Source organism: Monopterus albus, unplaced genomic scaffold (genome assembly GCF_001952655.1).
Source record: "Monopterus albus unplaced genomic scaffold, M_albus_1.0 scaffold51.1, whole genome shotgun sequence".
In the NCBI taxonomy this organism is placed as follows: Eukaryota; Metazoa; Chordata; class Actinopteri; order Synbranchiformes; family Synbranchidae; genus Monopterus; species Monopterus albus.
In genome coordinates this window covers 5,086,669-5,101,334 of record NW_018127931.1, presented here as the reverse complement: position 1 = coordinate 5,101,334, position 14,666 = coordinate 5,086,669, and the positions used below count along the sequence as shown (strand labels likewise).

At 38.8% G+C, this 14,666-nt stretch overlaps 1 protein-coding gene across 2 annotated transcripts in view; it reads left to right on the top strand.

The window, feature by feature from the left end:
- The first annotated feature begins 5,436 nt into the window (after positions 1-5,436).
- The window catches only part of nav3 (neuron navigator 3), a 495,508-nt gene continuing 486,278 nt past the window's right edge, over positions 5,437-14,666 (top strand). For both annotated transcript variants that reach the window (XM_020601356.1, XM_020601357.1), the window contains exon 1: positions 5,437-5,726. The gene's annotated coding sequence lies outside the window, so the exon portion shown is untranslated. The remainder of the gene's footprint in view (positions 5,727-14,666) is intronic.

Below are 14,666 nucleotides of genomic sequence, written 5' to 3'. Positions count from 1 at the left end.
CCCTGGGTGAACTTCTAAAAAATGACATCCCTTTTTATTATCATTTAAGACCACAGAGATAGACGTTGTTTTTCAGCTTCTCCACATCTACTACATCTTTTCCAGTGTACTGACGCTGCAGAGCTATTCATTCCCCCTCCCTTGATTCAGTACAGCTAATCAAAAAAGGTTTTTCTGTGCTCTATGGGTCATAAATGTCCCTTCAGTCCAACAGGGATTTATTTCCCTCATCACAACCAATAGTAAAACAGGGGCAATATGTTATTCAGACATAATAAATATTATTCATCATAACAGAAAACAAATCTACAGTTAATAGTTTCATATAAAATTAATGCAAGTTGAGCTTCACATGCTCTTTGGTCAAAAACTGTGGCTGAGAAGGTCTTTGTGACCACGGGGTTACAAGCTCAATTCCTGGACCAGCAGGATTAAATCTGTGTGAGACAAATGACAAAACAGTGTTTTCACCATCCTCATTACAGCAGCGCGGTGCCCTTAAGCAAGGCCCATAACCCCATACTGGTCCAGTGGAGCTGCTGCTTCGTGGCCATGGGTCAGTCTGTGGCTGTACTAGACAGCTTTCAGTTGTGAATGTGAACAGCTAGGGCAGGCGGTCTCTCACTGAACCTACCCTGAATAAATAGGTTAAAAAAGGAAAAAACAAGATTTGTATCCTGACCAATATAATTATCATAAAGTCCCTCTGTCAACAACAAATACAGACATGAAGAACTCTGCAGACAGTGCTGCTTTCCTTAGTTTCATAGAACTAACAGTGATCGCCTTATGACTGCTACTACGATAGTTCATAGGTAGCCATTGGATTTTCAGACACTAAGAATTTCTAATTACAGCAAACGAAGGCACTGATGTGAGCAGAGGAACTGCTACTGCTTACTGAGTATTGTCAAAGTTATATGCTAATTGTAGGGTAAAATTCTAAACAGGGGTAAAATGATCATCTGGTTTAGGCTACCAGCTCACCAGCATTTTACACATGTATGAAATCTCTCCAACAACTGATTTTAGATGTGTTCTTCTGAAGCATGTTAGTGAGAGAGGTTACAAATGCCAGTGCAGCTTAAACAGGAGACTTTTTTTCATGGGATGTGACACGTAGATTGAGAGGGTTCTTCAAATCTTGATCTACTGTAACAAAAGTAAAATATGTTGACGCAAATTAGAAGGACATGTAATTCTGTTTTTGTGACTGTATATGACAATTGGCCTATAAAGGCAGACGATACTCAGTATTTTTCTTGTGAACAAATTCTGTGAAAAGACTGACTGAATACTGACAATGCATTAGTCCATCTTTTAATAATTTCTGACCTTTTGACCTTGTCTGTTGTGCCCAGCCCTAAGGCTGTCACAAAACTCGTTGCTCTCAGGTTTTAGACCTGCAGAATGAGAACATTTTGGCCCATCCTCACTTTCTTACACCTCTTCAAAAGGCTGTCAAGACTTGGTTTTAGGATATGGGTTAGAATCAGGTTCAGGTTAGGCTTAGGGTAAGTGTTGGGGTAGTCATCTATTTGTGATGGTTGACATTTGAGTAAGCGGCTAGGGGATGCATTATGTTAGTGAATGTCCTGACAAAGATAGACTGACAAATGCGTATGTACATGTGTTTGTGACCTTCATGCATAAACCTGGGTAATCCATCCTTGTTGAAAAGCACAAATGCACATATTTGTATATCTCAAAATGGTCTCCATGGAAACCACATGTCCTCATACAGCACTAGTCAGTGTCCTATCAAACTGTTATTTTGTCTCTTTTATTAACACGTTCCTTTGTTCTAATACCCATCCAGTACTGTACTTTCAACTTTTGGCCTTTCCTTCTTTTCATACAGTGATAAATATGGACTTATAAAACAAGGTGAAATCTTATTAAAAAATAAACCTCACTGTTACACATTGTCTCAATATGAGGAGAGACTACAGCTCTTTACAGATTAACTTTACATGTTAAAAAAACATTCAAGACATTTTCCTTTGTCTAAAAAATTATACATTTAGACTGTGAAACTACAGTACATTACACTAGTAACTGAAAAGTGAAATGGTTTTGTCTTAAGAGAAGAATAGTACTGCTGCTGGACAGGACTGCAGCACATGTTGTTTTAATTAATTTATTTATTTTTGTTCCACACATTGTTCTATCTCATGAAAACCTCATGCCTACATCACCCACAATGCAGCTTGACTACCAACAGACACACTCACTTGATGTAATTTATCGGACTTTGCTACAAAAAGCTTTTAAAACTTTTTTATACATATGCAACAGAACTCCCCAACACCTAGAATATAAGCAGACCTTGATGTGTAAAATCACTGGAGTTGCCCTTTAAGATAACGTCACATGCACATAGACAGCTCAGCAATACACTTTTGCTTGTAGATCTGATGTGTGAAATTCAATTTTCCAGGATGGCTACTGTAGACAAGTGTAGTCCTTGGACAAACCTATAACTGAATAATCACAGTAGCATAAACTGAACACTATCACCTTCATGAAGGCTTATTGCTACACTGTAGGATTAGATTGCAGTAGTTTTAGCCAGGTGTACTTAAACTGCCAACTAAGCGTATATACAGAGCTTTAGCCAGAAGTTCTAGATGTCACAAGTCCCTCCTACATAACCCTCAGCCCTCAGAAAATCTTGACAAAACAACAAAACTCTTGCTTTGTGTTGTGTGATACAGGTCTGAATTTTGTTTCAAAGCCTCTACTCACATCTCCATTCATAGAATTCTGGAAGAGAATCAGTGCTGGCCTAACAGTAAGCAAGGAAAGTTGGGGCACTTCAAAGTGTTGCATGAAGGTGAAGAAATGCAACAGAACAACAGGAAAATTAGTCCAAATTAAACATATTAAATCTGAAAATACTGAAATCACCGTAAAACACTACACATACTTTTTGTTTTTGATTCTTCTGTACATTAAGTAGGATTTTGAATACGTGTTATTTATAATCAAGTATGCTGTGGTATTGGTGCTTTTACTTAGGCTAGATAAATATTTTGAACACTGTTGACTAGAGCTGATTTAACCTCCCTATACAGTGTCTAGATGACATAGGAAGATCTCTTATTAAACAACAAACTTTTGCACAATCCACATCTCAGCAGCAACAACAACAAAAATCTAATGCTTATATTGTACTTTTTGTGATTAGTTAGATACTGTATTAAACAAATAAATTCATCTCATTGTGGAAGCAAAAAAACTTATCACAGAGTCTAATGTTTTGTGCACTAAAAAGGAATTATGAACTTTCTGAGGGGAGTTTATACCTCATAAACCAGATGCATAAAACTGTGTAGATTCATCATGACTAAAATTGTGTGTACGCACCAAGACAGAAGTGAGCGCTTTTTTTTTTTTTTTAATTTATATAGTATGACGTACGTCTGGTTCTTTATAAAACTGCATGGTTGTGGAATTGGAATACAAGAGCTTCTTTTCACCTCCCATCCTTGGCCATATATACACACAGACACGCCCTTAATCAGTCATTTGCATAGAACAACGCAGTCTTGAACCACACGTTATTAGACATGGCATTGAAAGCTACAGAAAGAAGAAGTGCGAATTCAATGAGTGTAAAACTGAGACGGGGATGACGAAGAGAAGAAATGCTGCTGAAATGCAAAAAATAACCGAGGCTGTGAATACTGTTAGTACAGAGCAGAGGACCGAGGCTAAAAAGAGACGTAGTCGTATTGTAAGCTAGAGGCAGGAAAGCGCATACATGGGCACAAAGAGAACATGAGGACAACAGCAGATGGACGCATCGCAGTTTTGGCTAAACACCTTTACAGGGAAGCAGAACCATCTCTAAACGATCTCCTTACCGTCTAACATTGTCAAACTCCTCCAGAAACACCAGAACAGTCATCCTTACGCACAGCCACAGCTCTTTATAGATAGTTGCAATTTATTCATACACCTGTAAAGGCTTTATTATGTTAGGTCAATCCTGATAAAAAAATACATTAATAAGAATAATTTAAATCAAAAATTAAAAACAGAAAAAAAAATGACAAAGGCAAAAGAAATAAGAACAAAATTCATTAGGTCAAGATAAATGCAAAACACTTTATGAACTGAAATATATGTAAACAGCTAAAAATAATGCAGGCTGTTTAAAATGGTCCGTCTCGCCTTATTTTTCATTTCCACTTCACCCTATCACAGATATTCAAACTGTGTGTGCGCATGGTGTGAAGTAGGCTTCATGTGTGCACATTCTGTGCATACATTCCCGTTTATGCGTGGGAAAAGGTGTAGCATGGTTTTGTGTGTATGCATCGTTTATACATGTGGCTCTAAGACTCTTGTCCTGATTACCTGTAGCCTACCACATATTGGGTAGATTTTCTTTCTTTAAATTTAATCTCATGAATTATGGTCGTTTTTTGGCCTGGCCAGCCACCTCTCAGAAACCTGTGTGACATGATGAGTGGGCCCCTGGGCACAGACGCCCAGGGGCCCACTGAGTCCCCCTGAGTCCCCCTGAGTCCATTTCATAAAAGCATGACTGAGGGACTTATTCATTTTGCATCTGTGTATCATTTTATGTGTAGTTGTACTTGTTTTATCCATCTTTCCATCTCTTCTTGGTTATTTGGATCTATTTTGACACACTGTGTCTCTTTGTGGTCACTTTGCTTTTGTGTCATGTGTCATTTTTTTAGTTGCAGGAAACACTGAAGATAGTCAGTGGAAGACAGAGGACACCAAAAAACAAACTTCTCTGTAGATTTAATATTGAAAATAATCTTGCATTATTTTATTTCTAAAGACATTTTTTTGCCTTTTACCAGCTTACCTGTGCACTCACATAAGATGGGAGATCATAAGATCACATGCTGACTGTACCAAAGGTTAAAACTGAATTTGATAAGCCAGCTTTTTTAAAATGCTGCTCCCCATATATGGAGCTCTTTGCAAAAAAGAGCTTCAATTACATTAATTAGTTTCATTGGGTAGATTTAAAGCTTTGTTGCAGGGAGTGACTACCTCAACAAATACTTGCCATTATCAGGATGTTTGTTAATTCTATTTGTTTTAATGCTTTAAACTAGTGTAGCTGACTCCGTGGTTTTACAGGTTTTAATTTATTTTTTATTATCAATTGTTTATGGATCTGTTTGTACTGTTTGTATCTGTGCTGTTTGTCGTGGACACTCCAAAGGGTTTTCCTGGTTAAAGGTTAAATAAATTAAGATTGCACTAGTATGAACGATTTAAACTTTTTATGTCAATGGAATTGTAAAACTTTACCCCCTCAAAAATCTAAATGTATGACGTGACCAAAAGAAACCCGGCGCTACATTAGTTGGTAACATGATTCAGCAGTGGCACACCCTCCCCACAAGCCTCCACTAAAGGGGACCTTGTGTGCAACACTGCCACCTCGTGTTTGGCCGAACTGCTGCACTCCCCGTTACGCGCTCACATGGGCTTGGCACTCTCAGGTCTGCAGGCTGCTGTCGTCTTCTCCCAGCCCGAGCAGTGCTTTTTCGTTTCCTGACAGACACCCGGAATGACAGCCGTCCCCTCCGCTCTTTGGGAACATCTTCTAGGAGACTTAAGCCAGCTTTTTCCGCCGTGGTGCTTCCTCTAAAAACCGTCTTGGTCTGCTTGTTAGAATAAAGAGCTGCAGTAAAGAGAGACAGAGCCTCCCTTCTTCAGCTGCTAGACACCAGGTAAGCCAATTTACCATCAATTTACTGAGAAACGTGTGATTTCGCTACTTAGTGATTCACTCAGAGATGCTTGTGGGAATGATCAAAAGATAAGGCACAACAGGGATTGGTCCAGATTGATTGCACCTGCTCAGGAGTGTGTGTGGTTGTTGGGTGTAAATATACAAATCACTTCTGCGAGGTGCTGTCAGATCAACAAGGCGGTGTGCTGATTATTATTTATGCACCTTGGCTAACCGACATCAGCAAGTGATAATATTGGGAGTAAAACGCCTATTAACTAGGAGTTAGTGATGACCCTGAGGCAGAGAGCAGGAAACCCAACATCTCAGTTTCAAAAACCTACTTTTCATGTAATTGTTATCGATTTGGTGCTTCTCACTAAAATGCATCCCTTATATCACATTTTAAAGAGCAGAACTTAATGTTATCATACAGAGACCTAAAGCAGTTTTTTTGGTGTATGCTTCCATTGCCAAACTTTAGCTGAAGGTACTGTAGACATACACAGACAGCACAGCCAGCTCCATTCATCACACTGCCTTATGCTCCCCTTTATATCACCTCCAGGCTGAGGATGCTCCTAAGTTTTATCATTCATATTACTGACATATTACCTTGGGAAAGCCATTGACTGAGGCCTGTTTTTATGAGCTGCAGATGTGGATTAGAGCTCATCCTAATCTATTTAGTATCACTCACAGCCTGCTCTCATGAATGCCTGAAACATTTTTAATAATAGATGGCTGAATAGGTTACTAGTGATTATTGCAGCATTGATTTTTGTCTGTATGAGTGATCTGATGAGAAACCAGCGGTGTCATATTTTCTTTACTCAAGTGAGTGGGATATAGTAATACCACAGAAGATTACCAAAAAAAAGAAGAATCTCGAGGTAACAGAAAACTAACTGAAAGCTCTTGAGGAATTTGTTTTTCATCTTGGTTAGAATAGATTAAATCCAGATTTTCTACAAGTTGTCCAATGGGGTGTTGGTTCTTCTGCTTTCATGGGTAGCAAGAAACACTAGTTCTTGTCGTGTTTTACACTTTATATTTGTTCCAGAGAATAATAACAACTTCTTTATTGCTCTAATTGAATTATATCCAAGTCAGGCACACCAGTTATTTCCTCGATTGTGTAACAATTGAGATGCTATAGTATCTGGTGTCCCTATCCTACAGGCTGGCTGTGCGCCTATTGATGGTGTTAACCCCCACATTCATTCAGCCAGGAGCTGTAGAATGGAGAGGGCTCAGGAATTCTTCCCCAAGGAATACTAATAACCTTACCAGAGAGATTTGGCTAAGCCTTGCTCCCTAGCAGCCCCTTAGGCAGACACGATGCTGTGCCAGGACTCTGCAGTCATATTGGGAATAGATATAGTCTGGTAGAGTGAATGGGTCTGCTTAAGTAAGCACTTTGATGAGCCCAAGAGAAGTCATTAACTGGTGAAACCTGCTCTGAAGACCAGCATGTAGGCTGTGTGGTTGCCAGGTCAGGTTTTTCCTCACTGCTTATAACAGGGTTGTAGTGTCAGGTCCAATGTTTGGACCTGATCTGATCTTAGTTGGTATCAGATGATAATTCATATCTTTTCTGCTTCTTTGTCAGTATTTCTTTAAGTGCTGCCTTTTGAATGAACTTTGTCATCAGTGTCTGCTGTGTACTGTTGTGTATAGGGAAACAACCAACAGTTATTTTCATCATCAGTTAATCAGCAGAATATTTAATTAATGTAGTGTATAAAATGCCTCAAAAATGATGCTCACAGTGATAACTTCATTAGGCTTATTCTTCCAAACAACAGTCCAAAATGAAATGATCAGTAATGAATTGAAAGCAAAGCAGCAAATCTTCATCCGAGAAGCTGATGTTTGAAAATTTTAACTGGCTAATTTTTGCAGGTCTATGTGTTCATTTATGAAACAGATCTGATGTGTTGTTCTCCTGTAGATGCTTCTCTGTTCAAACACTATGGACCAGATTTTCAGAGGTAGCTTAAGCTCAGATGAATCAAGGTCGAATAAATTGCTACAGCTTTTTCTAAGGTTGGGTGTTGAACACTTTTCCTGGTAACAACTGAAACGTATACAGATAGCCGACTACTGATAGTTGACTACAAAGCACTGGTTACTTCTGTAATAATCTCTCCGTATTATTTTACCAAACAGATCTAAATTTAAATTAGAATGTTCTTTTTATGCAATTTTTAAATTTATGCAGACGTCTTGCTTTTAATATTTGAGAACAGCTTAGTTTGTGAAATGAAAAAAAAGGACATAATTCAATTTACATTCCTGGCATCACCTGGAGTAGTTGGTTTGAAACGAGGAGCTGGGTACTGAGACTGAGTTCTCAGGTGATGTGATGCAGTGCTGGTATATGTCAGGTTTGTACTGTCCATTGAGGTTGCTTGCAATCAGTAAGCAGTGCGTCCCGAGGGACTCGGTTTCCATCTCCAGCCTTGCTCCTTCCATTCAGGCTCTTCATTACCACTGTCACTCTCATTGTCTGCTCCTCCTAGCCTTCTGCACGGCTTTGATCGCACTTCCATTCTTTTTCTACCAGCATCACTCTCTTCTCTTTCTCCTTTGATCTTTTCTGTTTTACATTTCTTTTATAACCTTCTTTCTCTGGATATGTTGGATGGAACAACCTTTTTCCTTTCCTTATCTCTTCCAATCTGTCCTCTTTTCACTTCCTTCCTTCTCTTTCATGTCACACCTTTCATTTTACAACTTCTGTCCATGCCCTTGAGTCGTGTCTGCGTTGAATCAAGTTTCTCTGAGGTCAATGATGACTGAAGATATTTAAAGTGTCAGGTTAAATTAGGATGAACCTCCACAGGCAGGGGTTTAACTGCCTTGATAGAGAGCAGTGACATGCTCTCTCATCAGCATCGATTAGCCCCATTGTCATTTACGGAGGATACTAGTTTGATTAAGCAGACTGTAAGTGGCATGTGGAGGGATGCCATCTGAGACTTCCATGGATTAATAATTACTTTTTTTTTTTTTTTATATACTGACTAATCAATACTTCAGCCATGCCATGCATGTTGTCTGACTAGCAGTGGATCTGGGCTAACACAGTCTGTTCTCGTTGACTGTGAAGCATTTCTGACACCAGCAAAACGAAAGTATTAAAGGTTGTTATAAAAAGGAGGAGAGAAGATGAAAACTGGCGTAAACAAAACACAGAGGTGAGTGCGGGAGGCAAATGTTGTTTTTTTTTTGTTTTGTGGATAAGGGAAAGGCTCACTTTGTTTCCAGACAGAGAGAATAGGGAGTAATGAGAGACACCAGTGAGTGCTCAGGATGCTGAACTTCATCCCACTGATGTGAAGCTGCTCTTTGAGGATGCTACATGAACTTGTCATGACAGATGTGTAACACTGTGTCCCTGAGCATCTAGTAGCTCTGGATAGATATTCCGCTACAATGAGGAATTCAAGGTTGGTGTTAAAAAAAGAAGATTTAGACTTGCTGAAATGAGAACTTTCACCTGATCCTCCCTTTGGGGTGGCTGCAGTGGAAGGAGATGAAAGAGACACAACAAGTGGTTGAGACAAACCAAACATCTCAAGCACTTTTTTTTGGGTTCTGGCAATGTCTTAGTCACTGCTGTGGTGGTTTTGTCTTCATATTAGCATGATTACTGGGGTGGCTATTACACACAGGTGTTTAGAAGTGTGTAAGAAGGTATGTAGTGATAGGGTTTATTTTAAGATTTTATTTAAACATTGAGGATCTTGATTCTTGATTGTTGTTTTAACTTAAGACCATATGCAAAGGGTCCTTGCTTTAAATGCTCATATTAGTTTTTTAAATAATCCAAACTGATCCAAACTGTGAGTTTTGCGATCCATCCCACCCCTAGCGCTTGATTGAGGAGAATGTAATTTACTAAAAACTTTGTGCCATTGAAGCAGCAAACGCAACTTTTTGAAATGTGGTGGGAGATAACATTTGTTGTAAAGTCAAACTCATATGTGAGATTGGCTTTTTGGTGAACAGTTGGTCAAAACTGAAAACGAAGAGCCATGCTAATGTACGTAAAAACATAATTGTGTGGATGCTTGAAGTAGCCATACTATGGTATCCTGGCATTTATTTTTTTTTATTATTCTGGTTCTTCCATCTGTTTTTTGTCACCTAATTTCTTCAGCTTACTTTCAGCTAGAAAAATCATTCAAATATCAAAATGTTCAGCTTATTAAGAACGTGCACTTGTATTTTTCTTGTTTGTAACATTTATACTTTTTTAAATATTTAGCTTTTTTCAGTAAATTTTGCCCCATTCAAATGAATGGGAAACATTTTCACATCTTAATGACTTAAGCGTACATTGAACTAGAAACATTATTTCAACTGTTAACTATTCAGCAACTCTTCAGCTATTGATACTGTAACCAGCTTTTTGATATCTTTTACAGTTTTTGCATAATTACATTTACATTTTATGTTTCATTTCATTTCATTGTAGCCACACTAGTAGTCCTCAGGGTGTGGGACTACTCTCTCTTTCTCACACACACACATACACACAAACACCTACACCCCTACTTGTTTTATCTACTTTGTGAGACCAGTGGGAAAATTTTCACATCTTAATAAGTTCAGCACACTTTCAGCTAGAAAAGCCATTCAGGTATCAAAATGTTCAGCTCTTCAAGGACAGTCCTACTTCTATTTATTGCCTCTCATCCTTCAGATTATTCAACAAAAAACTTCAGCCATTTCTTCTCAACTATTGCAACAAAGACTTTCAGCCATTTCTTCTCATCCTTCAGCTGTTTCAGCTATTGATTTCAGGCATTTTCAAGGCAATCCTTCAGCATATCAGCATCCACATGCATTTTCGACAGGAAATGCATTTCTCTAGTTAACCTATGCTAATTAGGAATGACTAGCATGCTTTCAACTTATGAACAAATGGAATTCATTCATATAAGAATACAGGTGCAAAAAATTCTGTGGTTTAAGAACACAACCACAAATCAGACATTTACTTTTCTTAGGACCTTTCTTAAGAGCAATCTATGAAGAAATTTAAGAAAACACTTGAGACATTGTTGGTGAAAGTGGCCCATTGTTCAGAGAAGTTTCCAAAGACATTTCTTGTTTTGTTTTATCAGCTGTTTAAACTCCAGGGATACTACAGGTAGGGAAAAGATGCAGAACCTCTCATTTACATGTAAGAAATAAGAAAAAAACTATTCATTCACTTTCCTTTCTGTTAGCGGTTGATGACACTGTATCTAAACAGCAAATATCGACCTGGTACCATATATTTTACCAGGTCCCCATAAAGAGTCTGTCTAAACAGGTCAGTGTCCTGACAATACCAAATATTAGTAAAAAAGGATTTTATCAGCTTTGGATGTTTGTAACATTGTTTATTGACACCCTGACCAAAGAATATCTGCAAGCCAACTTGTTGAGTGCTGGCATGTGCCCACAAAGGCTCCCTCAAAAAAACTATATATTTTTTCAATGTTCTGCATTGGCAACATCCTCCAACAGGACCAAAGGAGCTATTTTAGCATTGCATTTCATTGTGGGCCATAGATGTTGGTTGATCACTGGGGCTGACTTAATCACTTGAAACTTATGTATTTGTACTAACAAATGGGGCCAATGAGTAGATCCATTTATCTGCAGTAAGTCTATCTCTATCTATACCTCGTTACACAGAAAATCAATTTTCTCTCATATCACTGTTGTTATTTTGCACTTAGATCTGGTTTAAAGGCTGAGGTTTCTGCCTCCACCCAAATGTCATGTAATTTAATTTCACAAGTGGAAAGACGCACCGCTGTCTATGCAGATTATTGAAATGTTATTTTAATATGACTAGGGCTGTCCCGAATAGCAATTTTTGGACTCTGGATATTCGGTGGTAATAATCGAACATTTGAATATGTGATGGGGAGGAGAGTTAATGGGCTGACATTTACAAAAACAAAACAACAAGCTAATGAAAGTTATGTAATATTTAATGCAACTGATGAACAGATGATGGATATTCATAACCATTGCGTGTACACAAAATGTGTTACATTTCCATCACTGATGTGAGATCAACTGATAGTTTTACCTGTGAAGACGTCTCACTCTGCTGGAGTTGTTGAAATGACTGAGAAGCACTCGGTTCACTCTGGTTTTTCAGTGGTGTTACAGAGTGATGCCTCTTTGCCTCATAAATGATCTTCAGCTAACAGCAGACAGTGTGTTTTCTGTGTCCCAACCAGCTGCAGCCAAGTCACAAACCTGACAACAGCCACTTTAATTTTGTCCTGTCATCAGTTTAAGTCAGAGGTAAACGTTAGTTGGCAACAGCTGGCGTGACCCTGCTTGTCATTTTAACCATAAAGAGTGATGATCAGCAGAAGCTGCTACATGAATGGTTTACACATGGAGCTTTGCTAACAGGATCATAGGTGTAACTAGCACTGCTGTGTGTGTGTGTGTGTGTGTGTGTGTGTGTGAGGGGGGCTTGAATACTAACATTTAAAACTGATTAAGACTAGGAATCAAGAAAATGAATGCTTATGTTTGAGGTAATTTCTTTTCTAGAAGCCAAGGTGCACTAAAACTGCAATAAACCACTATGTAATCTCCACCTGCAGCCTGGGGATATGTAGCAATGGGTTGCACCATCTTTGGAAAGTAGTTGTGTTACAGAACCTTCTTGGTTCCACTCTTTGCAGGAAAAACATGTGGAACATCCCCTTTTGAACCTCCCTAATTTTGAAACTGAAGAGGGCTAATTGTCTGGGAAAACTGTATTTTAGGTAACTGTAATTGTAGTGTTTATGCAGTTTACTAATGCCAGTCTTGGCCAGAGATGGAATATCTCAGCCAACATTTGCTCAGACATTTCTCCTGACTATAAATCTTCAGCACATGGATGTGTGGTGTGCTGTCTTACTGTATCTGTAAGCCCAATGCCTGATTCACTGTTCTACATCTAGCTCTCCTTGATTTCTACCCTTTCTTTATAATGTATTGAAGTCAGAGCAAGTGTTAGTCATGTTTCGCAGTAGCCTTCTTGTCCAGCTTTCAAGTACAAAATTTTTTTATTTATGGCATTTAAGTGTTTCTGTTATCCAGAGAGACAGTGAGCTGCAGGTGGGTCAGTTAATTAATATTGTAAGTCAGCTCATCGGTTCAGGCTCTTATCGTCTTTGTAACCTTTTACTTGTCTGATGTTCTCTATACCATTTACTGCTGCTTATTCAGAAAGGAAGTCCTCTCAAGGGCCATTTCTTTAAATTTTATGCCACCATGATGCCTAATCAGATTAGGCTGGAAGCATAACAATGTTTTTCAAAAGCTGGTGAACATATCACTTTTGGAAAATATCACATTCATTTTTTGTTATTTTACAGACCAAGTTTTTAATCAGTAAATCGAAACAACTAATCAAATGTAGCTGCAGTGATTATTTTCATTGATTCACCTGCAGATCATATTTTCAGATGATTTATGAATGATGAATTGATCCCAAGCTACTACAAAGCCTGATATTCCTCTTCCTTTTGGTGTTGAAATAAAGATTCATTAGTCAGAACCGCCCCACTGTGCTTTGGACTATGTTGAGCAGTTTGGGGAAGGCTTCTGAAGAATCCACGCAGTCCTTGGGTGTGGTGGATTCCCCATATGGAAGCAGGAGATTGGCAGGAAGAAGGAGGCGAGAGAGAAAAAGGAAGAGAAGAGGACAGAGATAAGATTGTGGGAGGGTGGGAGGGTTTATGAGAAACAAAAGCACTCTGTAGCTGGAATGCTGAAGCATTTATAGGTAGACTAGATAGCAGGAAGGGGTATGTGTTTAGGGGTGTGGTCCTGCTCCTGATCCTTCGCTGTGCATCTCCATAATTTGGCAAGAATTGTGCAGGGTCTAATTTGAGACTTCAACAAAATGCATTTGTAACATTGTTTACATTATTACAGAGATTGGAAGTCACCCTATACCTGACTCTATTGCTTTATCCTAAATGCTCATTATGGGCTTGGTATTAGCCTTTAGCTGATAGGTTGCATGCTTCCCATCTGACCTGTTGGCTTGAGTACTCAGATATATTGTATGTTTAGAACTAATATAAGACCAGACAAGACAATATTTGGTAGCTTTCTATAAACTTAAACAAAATCAGATGTTCCTGTATGCCTTCCAAAAACAAAAGTGTGTGCTGTCATGTTCTGCTAAGCCACATACAGTATGTGACAGGGTGTTTAACAGTGGGCCCAATGCACTTGTCATTCTCTGACACTGTTTATAAAGCAGTCTTGTCATTTGGGCACATGTAAAGGATTGTTGGCATATTGGGGAACAAAGATGAGGCAATTTGTGCTTTTTCCCTTTACTCATCCCACTCTTTTTTCCACAGTGGAAACCCATACACAGCATCCATCTCTACTCAAGGCCTAATAACCATAGTGGAAGCTTTGCTCATTTAACTTTCAAGTCCAAGTCCTCTCCTTTTTTGAAGCATTGTTGCTGTGCCAAAGTGAGATTCAAACACCGGCGGAAACTCAAGTGCTTTGTTTTTAATGCTAATATACCTTAGAGAGCTTTGGCAGTAATGGCCACATGTGTTTTTGCTGTGTAAAAGTGGCCCCCTTGTGTATTAGAATTGACTGGTTCACTATGTGCTCTCTCCCCTGAAGTGCCTCAAAGCTTTAGGAAACACTGTAAAGCTTTTACAGTTAATGCACACTGATTTTTCCAGTGAAACATATTATGGTAGCCCCCCTCACCAGGAGGGTGAGGGAGGACTGAGGTTGGGCTCAAGTTTGCAGACCCAGGTGCTAGGGGGAAAAACATGACGGTAGCAGGTAAAGAAAGAGAACACAAAGTATCAAAAGAACATAACATGGGAAAGTACGGTACTTGGATATGTATGATATGTAGTGTAGTGTAAATGAGCGTAGC